Source organism: Bombina bombina, chromosome 2 (assembly GCF_027579735.1).
Source record: "Bombina bombina isolate aBomBom1 chromosome 2, aBomBom1.pri, whole genome shotgun sequence".
Classification (NCBI taxonomy): domain Eukaryota; kingdom Metazoa; phylum Chordata; class Amphibia; order Anura; family Bombinatoridae; genus Bombina; species Bombina bombina.
The window spans coordinates 46,179,326-46,196,581 of NC_069500.1; positions in this window are offsets into that span (position 1 = coordinate 46,179,326).

Sequence of the window (17,256 nt, forward strand, 5' to 3'; positions counted from 1 at the left end):
GATTGGCTGATTGGATCAGCCAATCGGATTGAACTTGAATCTGATTGGCTGATTCCATCAGCCAATCAGATTTTCCTACCTTAATTCCGATTGGCTGATAGAATCCTATCAGCCAATCGGAATTGAGGGGACGCCATCTTGGATGACGTCCCTTAAAGGAGCCGTCATTCGTCGTAGTCCGTCGGTGAAGAAGGTGGTTCCGCGTCGGCGGAAGGAAGATTCAAGACCCGGCTTGGAAGATGACTTCGCCCGGATAGAAGACCTCTTCAGCGCCTCTTTGAAGATGACATCGGCCGGATCGAAGACTTTTCTTCAGCGCCGCCTGGATGATGACTTCATCGGATGGAAGATTTCTTCAGCGCCGCTTGGAGGATTAACTTCTTCCGCTCCGGATGTCCTCTTCAGTTCCATCGGTGGCTCGGCTGAGTGAAGACGACTCAAGGTAGGATGATCTTCAGGGGATTAGTGTTAGGTTTTTGTAAGGGGGGTTTGGGTTAGATTAGGGGTATGTGGGTGGTGGGTTTTAATGTTGGGGGGGGGTTGTATTTTTCTTTTACAGGCAAAAGAGCTGTTTTCTTTGGGGCATGCCCCCACAAATGGCCCTTTTAAGGGCTGGTAAGGTAAAAGAGCTTTGAAATTTATTTAATTTAGAATAGGGTAGGGCATTTTTTATTTTGGGGGGGTTTGTTATTTTATTAGGGGGCTTAGATTAGGTGTAAGTAGCTTAAAATTGTTGTAATATTTTTAACATGTTTGTAACTTATTTTTTTATTTTTTGTAACTTAGCTTTTTTTATTTTTTGTACTTTAGTTAGTTTATGTAATTGTATTTAATTGTAGTTATTTGTAGGTAGTTTATTTAATTAATTTAATGATAGTGTAGTATTAGGTTTAATTGTAACTTAAGTTAGGATTTATTTTACAGGTAATTTTGTATTTCTTTTAGCTAGGTAGTTATTAAATAGTTAATAACTATTTAATAACTATTCTAACTAGCTAAAATAAATACAAAGTTACCTGTAAAATAAATATAAATCCTAAGATAGCTATAATATAATTATTAATTATATTGTAGCTATCTTAGGGTTTATTTTACAGGTAAGTATTTATTTTTAAATAGGAATAATTTATTAAAGTATAGTGTAGTGTTAAGTGTAATTGTAACTTAAGTTAGGATTTATTTCACAGGTACATTTCTCTTTATTTTAGCTAGGTAAGCTATTAAATAGTTAACTATTTAATAGCTATTGTACATGGTTAAAATAAATTGAAAGTTACCTGTAAAATAAATATAAATCCTAAGATAGCTAGAATATAATTATTATTTATATTGTAGCTATATTAGGTTTTATTTTAAAGGTAAGTATTTAGTTTTAAATAGGATTCATTTAGTTAATAAGAGTTAATTTATTTAGATTTATTTAATTAATATTTAAGTTAGGGGGGCGTTAGGGTTAGGGTTAGACTTAGGTTTAGGGGTTAATAATTTTATTACAGTGGCGGCGGCGTAGTGGGGGGCAGGATAGGGGTTAATAAATTTATTATAGGTGGCGACGGTGTAGGGGGGGCAGGATAGGGGTTAATAGGTTTAATATAGGTTGCGGCGGGTTCATGGAGCGGCGGTTTAGGGGTTAAACTATTTATTTAGTTGCGGAGAGGTGCAGGATCAGCAGGATAGGGGTTAATAATTTTATAATAGAGGGCGACGGTGTAGGGGGGGCAGGATAGGGGTTACTAGGTATACTGTAGGTGGCAGCGGTGTCCGGGAGCGGCGGTTTAGGGGTTAATACATTTATAAGATTTGCGGCAGGGTCTAGGAGCAGCGGTTTAGGGGTTAATACATTTATAAGAGTTGCGGCAGGGTCTAGGAGCGGCGGTTTAGGGGTTAATACATTTATAAGCGTTGCGGCGGGGTCTAGGAGCGGCGGTTTAGGGGTTAGTAACTTTATTTAGTTGCGGGGGGCTCCGGGGGCGGTAGAACAGTGCAATTTAGTGTGAGTGCTTAGTGACAGGCTAGCAATAAAGCTGGGAAAAAGCCGAAGGGCAGCGAGATCGGATGAGTGATAACTGTCACAGTCCGCTGCTCATCGCCCCGCGGCTTTTTGACAGCTTTATTTGATAACTTAGGCGTATTTTTTCAGGTCCGCGGCGGCGAAGGTAGGCGAGCTTAGGCGGGCGTATTGGGCCGGCGAAGTCAGAAAAGTAGACGGCTTGATAACTACCCCCCAGTGGCTCTATGTCTGAACACCTATCGGAGTGGTTAGATGCTATTTTACACCCTTTTGTGGTTTCCCTACAGAGTTACTTAAAAGACACTAAGGATCTCATTATTCTGTTAGAATCTGTTTGTTGGGATAAAAATAACCTCTGGCTAACAGTTGACGTTGCATCATTATACTCATCAATCTATCACGAACATGGGCTAACAGCTATAGGGTTCTTTTTGAGAAAATTTTCAGACTTCTCCAATAATTTTGTGGAATTTGTACTAAGGTTAACCAGATTTCTTCTTACTCATAATTATTTTAGATTCAATGACCATTTCTATCTCCAGAGATGTGGGATGGCGATGGGGGCGAAGTTTGCCTCCTCCTACGCAAAACTGTACATGGGTTGGTGGGAGCTGTCCCACATTTTTGGAGATAGAAATATGCACAAGGAGAATATTGCCTTCCATAGGCGATATATTGATGATCTGCTTGTAATTTGCACGGAGGGAAGAGAGATTAGTGGAAGATTTTGTCCATTATATCAACAACAACAAAGCCAGTTTACAATTTACATTTGAGAAAGAAAAAGCATCCATTGACTATCTGGATCTCACATTAACTGGCTGGGATAATGGGCAAATAACGAGCGACTTATATAGGAAGGCCATCACCAGAAACACCCTCCTTCATGCCAAAAGTTGCCATCCCAAACATGTACCCTTTGCGGTTGCTAAGGGTCAGCTAATCAGACGAAAAATAAATTGTACTGAGGAGTCTGCTTATTAGAAACAATGTACAGACTTGCGAAATAGACTACAATCTAGAGGTTATCCAAAAGGTGTACTGGATAGGGCCTAAAGTCAGGTAGACCATAGAGACAGAATTTCTCTTCTTAAAGGTCACAAGAATGATAAAGTACACCAAGATAGGACTGATCAAGGTAGGGTGACTTTTGTTACAGAATACAGTGAGGAGTATAATGCTATCTGTAAGATAGGAAAGAAACATTTTCATTTGCTTGCAGCGGATGATAAACTCACTGATTGTCTAGAAAAAGGTATCTGCTGTTCATATAGAAGGAGTAGAACTATTGGCAACTACTTGTCACCTTCTGAGCTATCCATTTTATCTCAATCCATCTCAGAGCTCTTGGCTCAGACATAGGGGGATGTAAAAGTGTGGGAGAGCAAGACCCTGTGAATTTGGTATTTTTTCTGACAACTTTCATTCAGAAGTAACAGTTGAGGAATTTAATATCTTCTCCTGCCTCAACTGTACATCCTCCTATGTTATTTATGTGTTACCTTGCATCCAATGTAATCTATGATATGTAGGTCTCACTACTACAGATGTAAATACAAGGATCAGAAATCATCTGTCCACCATTAAAATTGGGGAAGCAACAACACCTCTGGTGAAACATTTTAAAACATTTCCATAATAAGAATAATAACACCTTAAGATGGCAAGCTATAGAATGGATATAAACTCCCTCTAGAGGTGGAAACAGAGATAACATTTTGTGAAAACGAGAAATGTTTTGGGTCTTCAGACTCCAAACCAGGGTCCCTAAAGGACTAAACTCTGAATACGATTTGATTAATTATTGGAAGTGACTGATCCTTATATTCACCTTTCTCCCTATTTTTGATATATCGCTATTTTGATATATAGCTATCTTACAATACATGCAGTCCATATATTCACATTTGCATTTAGGCATAGCAAATATGTTTATTACTTTTTTACATGTATGACAATATGTATTATTGCCTTTATAATACCGAGGGTACCTTAATGTTCAGTTTATACACATATGTGTTATGCAACTATCTATGCAAAATTTCATTATGTAATAAGGTATAATATTTCTTTGTGGGGTCTTTTTAGAATTAGACATGGTTAATGTATATAACCTAGATAATTACAAGTTTGGTATTAACATTGTATATATGTATCTCCTCTGCATGTATCCCCTATTGGCCACCTATATTATTATATTGTGTAACTCTGTTCCTCAGATACTAGATATCATGGTAGTTCGCAATGAGTGTACATGAATTGTACACACTTTGATTTATTTTGGATAGCTTCTATCTGAGATAGAAATTATATTACCAAAAATAATAATAATAATGATAATAGTATGTATCTACATATGAGCTGTTGCTGATATTGTCCATCTTTAAATTGTTTCAATACTACTGTTATTTCAATGCTATGTCTGAAAATATACATATGTGATTTAGGTAACACTTTTGGCTAGTGCATATGCACACCTTTATGGTGTGAGTTTTTTTTTTTATAAAAACATTTTGGGAATCAGTTTCCCTTTAGTTTACAACTAATAATATCTATTACCTGTTTGTTTGACACCTATCATTCTCATCTAGTTTTGAAACAAATAAATATGCACCTATGTAACTTGTTCAACTCTCCGTTCTAGACACAAGTATGTCTTTTTTGATCCCAGGTGCTAGTTAGTGTTAAGGGTTAAATGTTGCACTGTATTTAATACATATTCATTGGTCAGAGGTTAACCTATGAGAGAGTAGGTAGGCTTTTAAATAGGTGTCTCACATGTATCTTATTAGCTATGATTACAGCAGAAGGCCGAAACATGTTAGCCTGATGCATTTGTTTTCATGTGCATTGTACCTCCATGTTTTTATGATGGATAATGAATAAACTACGTTTTTTTACTTTACCTTTGGACGGCCTTTTTTTCAGCTTGTTCTTCTAATAATGACCAGGAAGACCTGAGGCGAAGGGAAACTCAACATCAATTTTTTTTTTCAAGCATTGTCCCGGTGCAGGTCCGAATCCTTTTTGCTGTTTCATGTAAAACGAAACACCACTACTAGTGGAGTTCTCAGCGGGAGCAAGGATACATACCCTTTTTTCCACAGTGGGGCAGGACGCCGCCATCAGCGGTAAACAGCTTACCTGGAGACACTGCAAGAGTGGTGAGTGGGCACAGCTATACGCTGTGTTGGGCACGGGCTGCTCTAAAAGGTCCTATGGCCTCTTAGTGTCGGTATCTGTTTAAGTCTGTTCTGGATGATAATATTATCCCATAGCCAGGGACTGTATATCACTGTTACGTTATGCTCATTAGTGGATTGGACCCACAGTGTGTATATATAAGGGACTGCAACAGAAATTGATGTATGTTCTTTTGGGTCAGTATATAAATTGTATTTGCATACAGTCTATGAATCCCCTTCTTTACGTCTATATATATATAATGGTATTTTGGTAAAATATATATCTATAACTATATATAGAGATGATTATATATAGGTGTAGATATATACAGATATACAGTATATATATATATATATATATATATATATATATATATACAGTATATATATATATATGAATATATATTTAAAAATGCATAGAACACATTCTGATATGTTCAGAACATTGGATTGTGAGATGCTTATATTTTTATCTTTTTATCACGTTTTCTCTTTGACAGCAAATATATACTCCAGCACAAAAAGCAGGCACCAAATTACTTTAATCCAATAATCCTGACATTTCGGGTTTTACCCCTGTCTTCAGACTTATATAAACAATATACATTCAAGTGTAAACATATACCCTACTCACCCCTTGTGAAGCATTACCGTTAATCACCTAGTGCGTGAGGCCACCGGCTACAGTCTATCAATCAGCTGTTGTTTTTACAACCAAACGGCTAGATATCGAGTCTTGCGTTAGGCTTAAAAAAGCAGCGTTGGCCGGTCCCAACGCTGCTTTTTAACGCCCGCTGGTATTACGAGTCTTGCAGGTACAGGTGTACCGCTCACTTTTTTGTCCAGACTCGGAAATACCGCAAATCCACTTACGTCAATTGCGTATCCTATATTTTCAATGGGACTTGCACCGGTATTACAAGTCTGCCAAAAAGTGAGCGGTACACCCTCTCCTGTCAAGACTGGTACCGCATTTAAAAGTCAGTAGTTAAGAGTTTTACACTACAACGCCGTAGCATAAAACTCTTAACTAAAGTGCTAAAAAGTACACTAACATCCATAAACTACCTATTAACCCCTAAACCGAGGCCCCCCCACATCGCAAACACTAAAATAAAAATTTGAATGCCTAATCTGCCGAACCGGACATCGCTGCCACTATAATAAACATATTAAACCCTAAACCGCCACACTCCCACCTCGCAAACACTAGTTAAATATTATTAACTCCTAATCTGCAGTCCCTAACATCGCCGACACCTACCTACATTTATTAACCCCTAATCTGCCGCCCCCAACGCCGCTGCCACTATATGAAAGTTATTAACCACTAAATCTAAGTCTAACACTAACCCTACCCCCCCCTAACGTAAATATAATTTAAAGAAATCTAAATAAAATTACTATAATTAACTAAATTATTCCTATTTAAAACCAAATACTTACCTATAAAATAAACCATAAGAAAGCTACAATATAACTAATAGTTACATTGTAACTAGCTTAGGGTTTATTTTTCAAGCAAGTTTGTATTTATTTTAACTAGGTATAATAGTTATTAAATAGTTATTAACTATTTAATAACCACCTAGCTAAAATAAATACAAAAGTACCTGTAAAATAAAACCTAACCTAAGTTACAATTACACCTAACACTACACTATAATTAAATAAATTAAATACATTAAATACAATTATATACAATTAAATAAAATTATTTAAAGTACAAACCCCCCCCCACTAAATTACAGAAAATAATAAACAAATTACAAGATTTTTAAACTAATTACACCTAATCCCCCTAACAAAATAAAAGCCCCCCCAAAATAAAAAAAAGCCCTACCCTACACTAAATTACAAATAGCCCTTAAAAGTGCCTTTTGCGGGGCATTGCCCCAAAGTAATCAGCTCTTTTACCTGTAAAAAAAAAGTACAAATCACCCCCCCCCCCCAACATTAAAACCCACCACCCGCACAACCAACCGGAATTAAGGTAGAAAAAATCCTATTGGCTGATGCAATCAGCCAATCGGATTGACGTTCATTCTGGTCTCATATTTTATTGTAACATGCTTCTTGAAACAAGTGAATCTTCAATGTATGATATGTGTTTTGAAAACCTCAATAAAAATATTAAAAAAAAAAAAAAATGTAGGCTACCAAGAGAAGTTAAGCTATAAAAAGGAAAAAATAAGGCTTTATGGCTGTCAATAATTCATTATCGTGAACTAGGTTTACATAGCCTAAGTAAGGTATTGCATTTGATAGAATGAGTGCTACCTTGATCCATTCCATGGGTCTAACGGATACTCATGTATTGCTTATTGTATCTAAAATAAGTTGAAAGTTGCCTGTCATTGTGCAATGCCTGAATATGTTTTAAGGCTCTTTTTGTAAAAGTACTAAGGTGCAGTTAAATGTGTTTACATTAATTTTCATACGGCTAGATTTGGAGTTTGGCGTTAGCCGTGAAAACCAGCGTTAGAGGCTCCTAACGCTGGTTTTAGGCTAACTCCGGTATTTGGAGTCACTCAAAAAAGGGTCTAACGCTCACTTTTCAGCCGCGACTTTTCCATACCGCAGATCCCCTTACGTCAATTGCGTATCCTATCTTTTCAATGGGATCTTTCTAACTCCGGTATTTAGAGTCGTGTCTGAAGTGAGCATAGAAATCTAACGACAAAACTCTAGCCGCAGAAAAAAGTCAGTAGTTAAGAGCTTTTTAGGCTAATGCCGGTTCATAAAGCTCTTAACTACTGTACTCTAAAGTACACTAACACCCATAAACTACCTATGTACCCCTAAACCGAGGCCCCCCCACATCGCCGCCACTAGATTCAATTTTTTTAACCCCTAATCTGCTGACCGCCACCTACGTTATACTTATGTACCCCTAATCTGCTGCCCCTAACACCGCTGACCCCTGTATTATATTTATTAACCCCTAATCTGCCCCCCACAACGTCGCCGCCAGCTACCTACAATAATTAACCCTTTATCTGCCGACCGCAAAGCGCCGCCACCTACATTATCCCTATGTACCCCTAATCTGATGCCCTAACATCGCCGACCCCTATATTATATTTATTAACCCCTAATCTGCCCCCCACAATGTCGCCTCCACCTGCCTACACTTATTAACCCCTAATCTGCCGAGCGGACCTGAGCGCTACTATATTAAAGTTATTAACCCCTAATCTGCCTCACTAACCCTATAATAAATCGTATTAACCCCTAATCTGCCCTCCCTAACATCGCCGACACCTAACTTCAATTATTAACCCCTAATCGACCGACTGGAGCTCACTGCTATTCTAATAAATGTATTAACCCCTAAAGCTAAGTCTAACCCTAACACTACCACCCCCCTAAGTTAAATATAATTTACATCTAACGAAATTAATTATCTCTTATTAAATAAATTATTCCTATTTAAAGCTAAATACTTACCTGTAAAATAAATCCTAATATAGCTACAATATAAATTATAATTACATTGTAGCTATTTTAGGATTAATATTTATTTTACAGGCAACTTTGTAATTATTTTAACCATGTACAATAGCTATTAAATAGTTAAGAACTATTTAATAGTTACCTAGTTAAAATAATTACAAAATTACCTGTAAAATAAATCCTAACCTAAGTTAGAATTAAACCTAACACTATACTATCATTAAATTAATTAAATAAAATACCTACAATTACCTACAATTAAACCTAACACTACACTATCAATACATTAATTAAATACAATTCCTACAAATAACTCCAATGGAATAAACTAACTAAAGTACAAAAAATAAAAAAGAACTAAGTTACAAAAATAAAAAAATATTTACAAACATAAGAAAAATATTACAACAATTTTAAACTAATTACACCTACTCTAAGCCCCCTAATAAAATAACAAAGACCCCCAAAATAAAAAATGCCCTACCCTATTCTAAATTACTAAAGTTCAAAGCTCTTTTACCTTACCAGCCCTGAACAGGGCCCTTTGCGGGGCATGCCCCAAGAAGTTCAGCTCTTTTACCTGTAAAAAAAAACATACAATACCCCCCCCAACATTACAACCCACCACCCACATACCCCTAATCTAACCCAAAACCCCCTTAAATAAACCTAACACTAAGCCCCTGAAGATCATCCTACCTTGTCTTCACCTCACCAGGTATCGCCGATCCATCCTGGCTCCAAAATCTTCATCCAACCCAAGCGGGGGCTGGCGATCCATCATCCGGTGGCTGAAGAGGTCCAGAAGAGGCTCCAAAGTCTTCATCCTATCCGGGAAGAAGAGGCGATCCGGACCGGCAACCATCTTTGTCCAAGCGGCATCTTCTATCTTCATCCAATGACGACTGGCTCCATCCTGAAGACCTCCACCGCGGACCCATCTTCTTCCGGCGACGTCCAACTGAAGAATGACGGTTCCTTTAAGGGACATCATCCAAGATGGCGTCCCTCAAATTCCGATTGGCTGATAGGATTCTATCAGCCAATCGGAATTAAGGTAGGAATATTCTGATTGGCTGATGGAATCAGCCAATCAGAATCAAGTTCAATCCGATTGGCTGATCCAATCAGCCAATCAGATTGAGCTTGCATTCTATTGGCTGATCGGAACTGGATGACGTCCCTTAAAGGAACCGTCATTCTTCAGTTGGATGTCGCCGGAAGAAGATGGGTCCGCGGTGGAGGTCTTCAGGATGGAGCCGGTCGTCATCGGATGAAGATAGAAGATGCCGCTTGGATCAAGATGGTTGCCGGTCCGGATCGCCTCTTCTTCCCGGATAGGATGAAGACTTTGGAGCCTCTTCTGGACCTCTTCAGCCACCGGATGATGGATCGCAAGCCCCCGCTTGGGTTGGATGAAGATTTTGGAGCCAGGACGGATCGGTGATACCTGGTGAGGTGAAGACAAGGTAGGATGATCTTCAGGGGCTTAATGTTAGGTTTATTTAAGGGGGGTTTGGGTTAGATTAGGGGTATGTGGGTGGTGGGTTGTAATGTTGGGGGGGGGGTATTGTATGTTTTTTTTTACAGGCAAAAGAGCTGAACTTCTTGGGGCATGCCCCGCAAAGGGCCCTGTTCAGGGCTGGTAAGGTAAAAGAGCTTTGAACTTTAGTAATCTAGAATAGGATAGGGCATTTTTTATTTTGGGGGTCTTTGTTATTTTATTAGGGGGCTTAGAGTAGGTGTAATTAGTTTAAAATTGTTGTAATATTTTTCTTATGTTTGTAAATATTTTTTTATTTTTTGTAACTTAGTTCTTTTTTATTTTTTGTACTTTAGTTAGTTTATTTAATTGTATTTATTTGTAGATATTGTATTTAATTAATTTGTTGATAGTGTAGTGTTAGGTTTAATTGTAGGTAATTGTAGGTATTTTATTTAATTTATTTAATGATAGTATAGTGTTAGGTTTAATTCTAACTTAGGTTAGGATTTATTTTACAGGTAATTTTGTAATTATTTTAACTAGGTAACTATTAAATAGTTCTTAACTATTTAATAGCTATTGTACATGGTTAAAATAATTACAAAGTTGCCTGTAAAATAAATATTAATCCTAAAATAGCTACAATATAATTATAATTTATATTGTAGCTATATTAGGATTTATTTTACAGGTAAGTATTTAGCTTTAAATAGGAATAATTTATTTAATAAGAGATAATTAATTTTGTTAGATGTAAATTATATTTAACTTAGGGGGGTGTTAGTGTTAGGGTTAGACTTAGCTTTAGGGGTTAATACATTTATTAGAATAGCGGTGAGCTCCAGTCAGCAGATTAGAGGTTAATAATTGAAGTTAGGTGTCAGCGATGTTAGGGAGGGCAGATTAGGGGTTAATACTATTTATTATAGGGTTAGTGAGGCGGATTAGGGGTTAATAACTTTATTATAGTAGCGCTCAAGTCCGCTCGGCAGATTAGGGGTTAATAAGTGTAGGCAGGTGGAAGCGACGTTGTGGGGGCAGATTAGGGGTTAATAAATATAATATAGGGGTCGGCGATGTTAGGGCAGCAGATTAGGGGTACATAGGGATAATGTAAGTAGCGGCGGTTTACGGAGCGGCAGAGGGGGGAATCGTGCACGAGCACGTTTTTGAGGCTGGCCGCTTGCGTAAGCAACTCTGGTATCGAGAGTTGAAGCTGCGTTAAATATGCTCTACGCTCCTTTTTTGGAGCCTAACGCAGCCTTTATGTGGACTCTCAATACCAGAGTTATTTTTATGGTGCGGCCAGAAAAAAGCCGGCGTTAGCTTTTCGGGTTGTTACCGACAAAACTCCAAATCTAGCCGATATATAGCTAACTTGTTCTAACTACACAAACCCTCTAGAGATATAGCGATAGATAATTATCACTTAAATCATGGGGCCTTTTGCAGGTTGCCATATACAGATTCCTCATAGGAGGCATAGCTTAGTATTATATGTAGCCTCAGTATAGTTTTTCTTTACATTTCATAATTGGATGCTAAATCTTGAACTTTTATAATCTTGCTGCACCCTTATATTATGTTATATTTGACCTTATGTTATTGCATGATTTGAAAACATACATTCGCCAATATCTAGTTGCTATTTTTGCTTTTCGGTCTGTGAACATACTGATATGTGCTTTCTCTATATTACATTTTATAATACTGTATAAAGGGTGCTTAGACCCTCGCTGGATTACACACATAGCGTTTTCATGAAGGATAGATACTGCTGGCTATATACTATAATATGTCTGATATATTGGCATTCTAGATAATCTATAACAAGTGCTTGTTTAGTACACATGCCAACATTAGGCGCAGAACTAGATTCTGACACGCTTTAATATTTAACGCTATCACTTTTTTCTATAGTTATATACGGTTTTTGATAATAGTTTTTAAATAGATGATTGTATGTGGGTATGATATGTTTGACTGTAGACCTGTCATATAGATATATTCTGATATAGTTTCATATAGATAATATCTCTTATGTCACTAGTTCTTATGTGTGAAACAAGTGGGGCTAGGTCAGTGGCATCATATTTATTTTTAACCTTATTGCTGGGTTGCCTGCGGCCGGGGTAGCCTAGTAACTATCACATATGAGTACTTCACTATAGCTGTCCCATGTATACAGTTAAAATTTGGTCCCTTAGACCACTTACATTAACTCACACAGCAGAGTTATGGAGCCAAATATACCTCTCACTAAGTAACAAAACTATATTTCTGCTAGAGCTGCAGCTGCAGTTTCAATTGTAAATTAAATTTTTGATATGAGAATATATATATACAATTTGCCCTGAGATCATAATCTCCAGAATAGCTGCTCCGCCCTCCCACCCCCCCTCAATTCTGTTTACTGGTTAAACAGTGGAGCACAGACTCCATCGAACTCTCCCTAGATACCTATTTTATAATTACATTAACATTGCGGCCATTAAGAATCCCTTTCCTATTTATCTACTACTTCCTATATTAAGATACATCTGGTCGTATAGATCCATATTGGTCCATATTTGTTCTAATGGGAATAGATAGTAGAAAACATAAATAAACACGAGGTTTAACTTTTATAAGTCAATTTAAGAGACAGACTACTAGAGCAAATAAAGTCACTGATACGAGTTTATTAATTGAGCATTTTGGCTATGGTGGGCTTATAAGCCAGAGATATGTTAAACTTGAGCAGTCATGGTATTTAATGCTGAACTAAACTATTATACAGTCGTTATACAGATTATTGTTTAATATGCATTTATTTTTGTTTATTCTAGTCTCATATTTTATTGTAACATGCTTCTTGAAACAAGTGAATCTTCAATGTATGATATGTGTTTTGAAAACCTCAATAAAAATATTTAAAAAAAAAAAAAAAAAAAAGAAGTTAAGCTATAAAAAGGAAAAAATAAGGCTTTATGGCTGTCAATAATTCATTATCGTGAACTAGGTTTACATAGCCTAAGTAAGGTATTGCATTTGATAGAATGAGTGCTACTGAGGTTCTCTTTTCTTTTTAATTTGTATTTCGTTATCTTGTATTCCATGAGCTTTGCCCAAGCATTATTAACACCAAAGATAACCAACTACCTATTTAATAACATCAGGGACTTTGAGTTAGCTATAAGATGATAGTTTAATATAAGTGTGTGTTACCAAAACCAGCAATGGTGTCTGTTTACTTATAATAATAACAATAATAATAATAATAATAATAATAATAATAATAATAATAATAATATCAAAAAGCTAAAATGAATATACTGAATACATATCAATAGGAACACACAAAATAAATGTGTTAGTAAAGCACTTGCATAATAAAATAAGTGTTACAGGATTATCAAATCATTTTATAATGTCAAATAAATATCTGGAAGTTTCTACTGGCAGGTGTCTTTTTACCATATAAATATTACTGTTTTTAATCATCTTTCTATTTTATTACAGTTTGTAACACTTATTTTGTAGATTTTGTTGGTTTCTTCTACTTTTTTTGCAACTGCATGACATGCTAAGCTATTTATGTTTAATACATAGCTGTATGACAAATGATTCTATTTATGTAGTGGAATGGCTATAAGGGCCATGTCCTTGTATTCCTGCAGTCTGCCTAATATCTCTATTACATCTCCATAAGAAACATTTATACTTCTATGTGTCACTAGATTATGATCTATTTATATGGTGTAATGTGTTGGCAAAACTACTCCAGCAGCATTTGTTAATTTCAGATTAATTAAACTAAAGCTAACCCCTGGACCCCACAGTCCATTCTGAATTTCTAAAGCAATAATCTCATCATTCCTAATATCTATATAGACCACTGCTTCTTAACTCCTGTTTCTGGTGGGCCTAAAGGCTTGCACAGAAACAGGGGTATTTGGCCTCATTTGGGCCATGATAAATCGTCCCCTTAGGGGCCGATTCATGAAAGTGCATACGCTGTCGGCATTTATCATTGCACAAGCAGTTCTGGTGAACTGCTTGTGAAATGTCGTCCCCTGCACATTCGCGTCCAATCGGCCGCTAGCAGGGGGTGTCAATCAACCTGATCGTATGTGATCAGGCGGATTGCTGTCCTCCGCCTCAGAGTAGGCGGACGAGTTAAGGAGCAGCGGTCTTAAGACCACTGCTTCTTAATTCCTGTTTCCGACGAGCCTGAAGGAGCCGGCACAATGGAGAGTGAGTAATGGAGTAGGTGTCGTATAGTTAGTGCTGCTTCATGGGGTTTCCGCTCCACACATCCAACAATAAGTAAAAGCACAAAGATATGAAGTGCACTATTCCCATTAAGATGCTCCAGTCATAAGACAAAATCCAAAGGCTTTATTAAATCCAGTAAAAGCACATCGATATACGGCACACATAAAATCAGAGCACTGTGACTGGAGCACCGTTATAGTGCGCTTCATATCTTTGTGCTTTTTTATATATATATTATTTTTCTATAATTTAAGAAATGAATAATGTCGCAATTTATATTTTTATTTTGCAGTAGATTTGTTAACATAATTTACGAAACAAATTAAATTCATTAGTATCCAAAATACACAGAGTTAAATCTGATTAAGCTTGCTTATAATAAAAATTCTTAGACATACCAAAGAATGACCTTGCAATCTTGAAAAAGGGTAGCCTCTCTGGCTACAAAGAGACATATTTATAGTTTCATATACTAATCCGATGACATCATTAAGTATAAGCAATTTCTGTGTCCTTGAACACTGATATAATGCATCCCTAAATATTTCTATACTAAATGATTTATTATTTGATTAAAATTACACTTACTTAAAACTATTATAAAGCTATATAAATCCTTTATTTCACAATTACTGAAAAATATATAAACATATGTATGTGTTAGCATAGAGTAAGTGTGGAAAAAGGATACACATTTAGGCAATTAACTTTGTAGGCTTAATACAGAACATAACTTTATCCTTACAGATAAACTACAAACAATCCTCTCAGTTTCACTGCAAGCCCATAACATTTCTCTACCTGTTCCCTTTTTCAACACATAGGGCTAGATTACAAGCGACTCACTAACATTAGTGTACAGAACATAAGAATATTGTTGGCACTTTAATTTGTTCTCATATTGAGAGTTGGAAGCAAACGAGAATTCAAGAGTGTAATTGCATTTTACGATCGTCAGGTTAGCGCGAAAAGCTTGTGTAAAGGGTAGTGAGCTAATAACCATGAATTTGACTACAAAGGGCTATATATATATATATATATATATATATATATATATATATATATATATAGTTTAAACTCTATGGACTTTAGCGCCGTCTTCAAATCCGAAGACCTGAAATTAGCTTTTGGGAAAACTTTTTACTTTCAACTTGTAATATACGCGCTACCTGACGCACAAACAACTTACTTCTAGCAAAGTTTACGATCGAGCGGGAGTACTAAATACCGCTCCACTTGTAATCTACTCCATAGAATTCTAAAGCAAGCAATAAATGCATCTGGTAGCAAAATCTGGGTGCAGTCCCTCCTTTCTGTTGTCTTTATGCCTAATTCCCTTTTTAAAACCAGAGAGCAGTTCTACACCGCCCCCAAAACCAAAATTCTATGGCCCTCACCTTCCATTTCCAGTTGAAAATGAACAAAATGCATTTTGTTGATTTCTTGCTAAACTCTTAATTTCTAGTTTATTTTTTTCGTATGTATAAAAAATATGCAATTTTGTTTTAATTAACAGAATGTATAAACTATATTTGGTGTGTGTGGGGGGGGACCATGACATAGAATTTATGCCTCATGCATGAGATGGATCGTACTTTAAAAAGATATTCTAATCTGTCACGCAGACTTAACAGAACAAATTAAAAAAACATTCAGTGGTAAATTCTAAACAGTTGTAATTTATCATAAAACATATGCTCTATGACTTTAAATACTACTACTGTGGTTTAACAAAACTGTTGATTTGCTGATGCTGCATTTCTAGAAATGTGCTTAAAAGAGTTTATGCTTTCATAAACTTGCAGTAAAATAGAATTGTGCTTGTATAATACGTCTTTTAATTGGTATAGCTATATTTTTTTTCTCCAGTGGTGTCAATGATTATGAGTTGACTGCTACATTTCTGTTCTTCGCAAACAGTCTTACAATAAACAGTTGTTAAAGAATTCTGTAAAAATTAAAATGGTTCCATCTTTTATTATTGCTAATAAACATTATGTGCCTGTTTAGTAAGGCACATGTAAAGGAAATGAGTTTTGTAATAGTGATATATTTAATTATGAAATTGTTTTATATACAAAATGTTCTCTTTCTTATTAAAAAATATATTAAAGATATGTCAAATTTATACTGTATTAAAACAGCATTAGAGTAGAACATCTACCAGTTCTCAGATAGTTTAAATAGCTTGAAATCTAACCCTTAAACCAAATCCTTAATCCAAAGACAAAACCCCTCACATACATTTAGAAAAATAGGTGTTCACCATGTATAGAATCTAGTAATCCCACTGTAAAACTAAATCAGCAATTCTCAACAAGATAATACATAGCCCAAGCCGTCTAATCCACTTTATTTGTCTCCCCAGTATCCAACTCAAAGCTTTCCTAACTCCAGCTATGAAGATACCAAGATGCCGCCTTTGAATTAGTAGGATAACTTCATAGTAGACAATTCAGCCCTGAAGCAAATCATTTCTATAGTCTGTAATCGTTCAATATTGTATTTGTTCAGGAAATATATTTCTTTTACATAAATATTTGTATAATAAACATATAAAAATTGTATTAAAAATGAGGAAGATTTGTTTGTTTGTTACAATCCTTTTATATATATATGTATATATATATATATATATATATATATATATATATATATATATAATATACAAGGAAATAGGCACCCTCATTTCTATAAATACAAACTCCAGGGGTGTCCTCCCTAAATAGCAATATAGTGACAAATATCCTGAAATATGTTTATCTTGCTATTTAGTGTTCTTTATGTGAAACAGAGACTCCTAAGTGCCAAAGTCTGTTAATAAATGCAGCCTCTAAACAAAGCAATGTGGCATAGCAGCG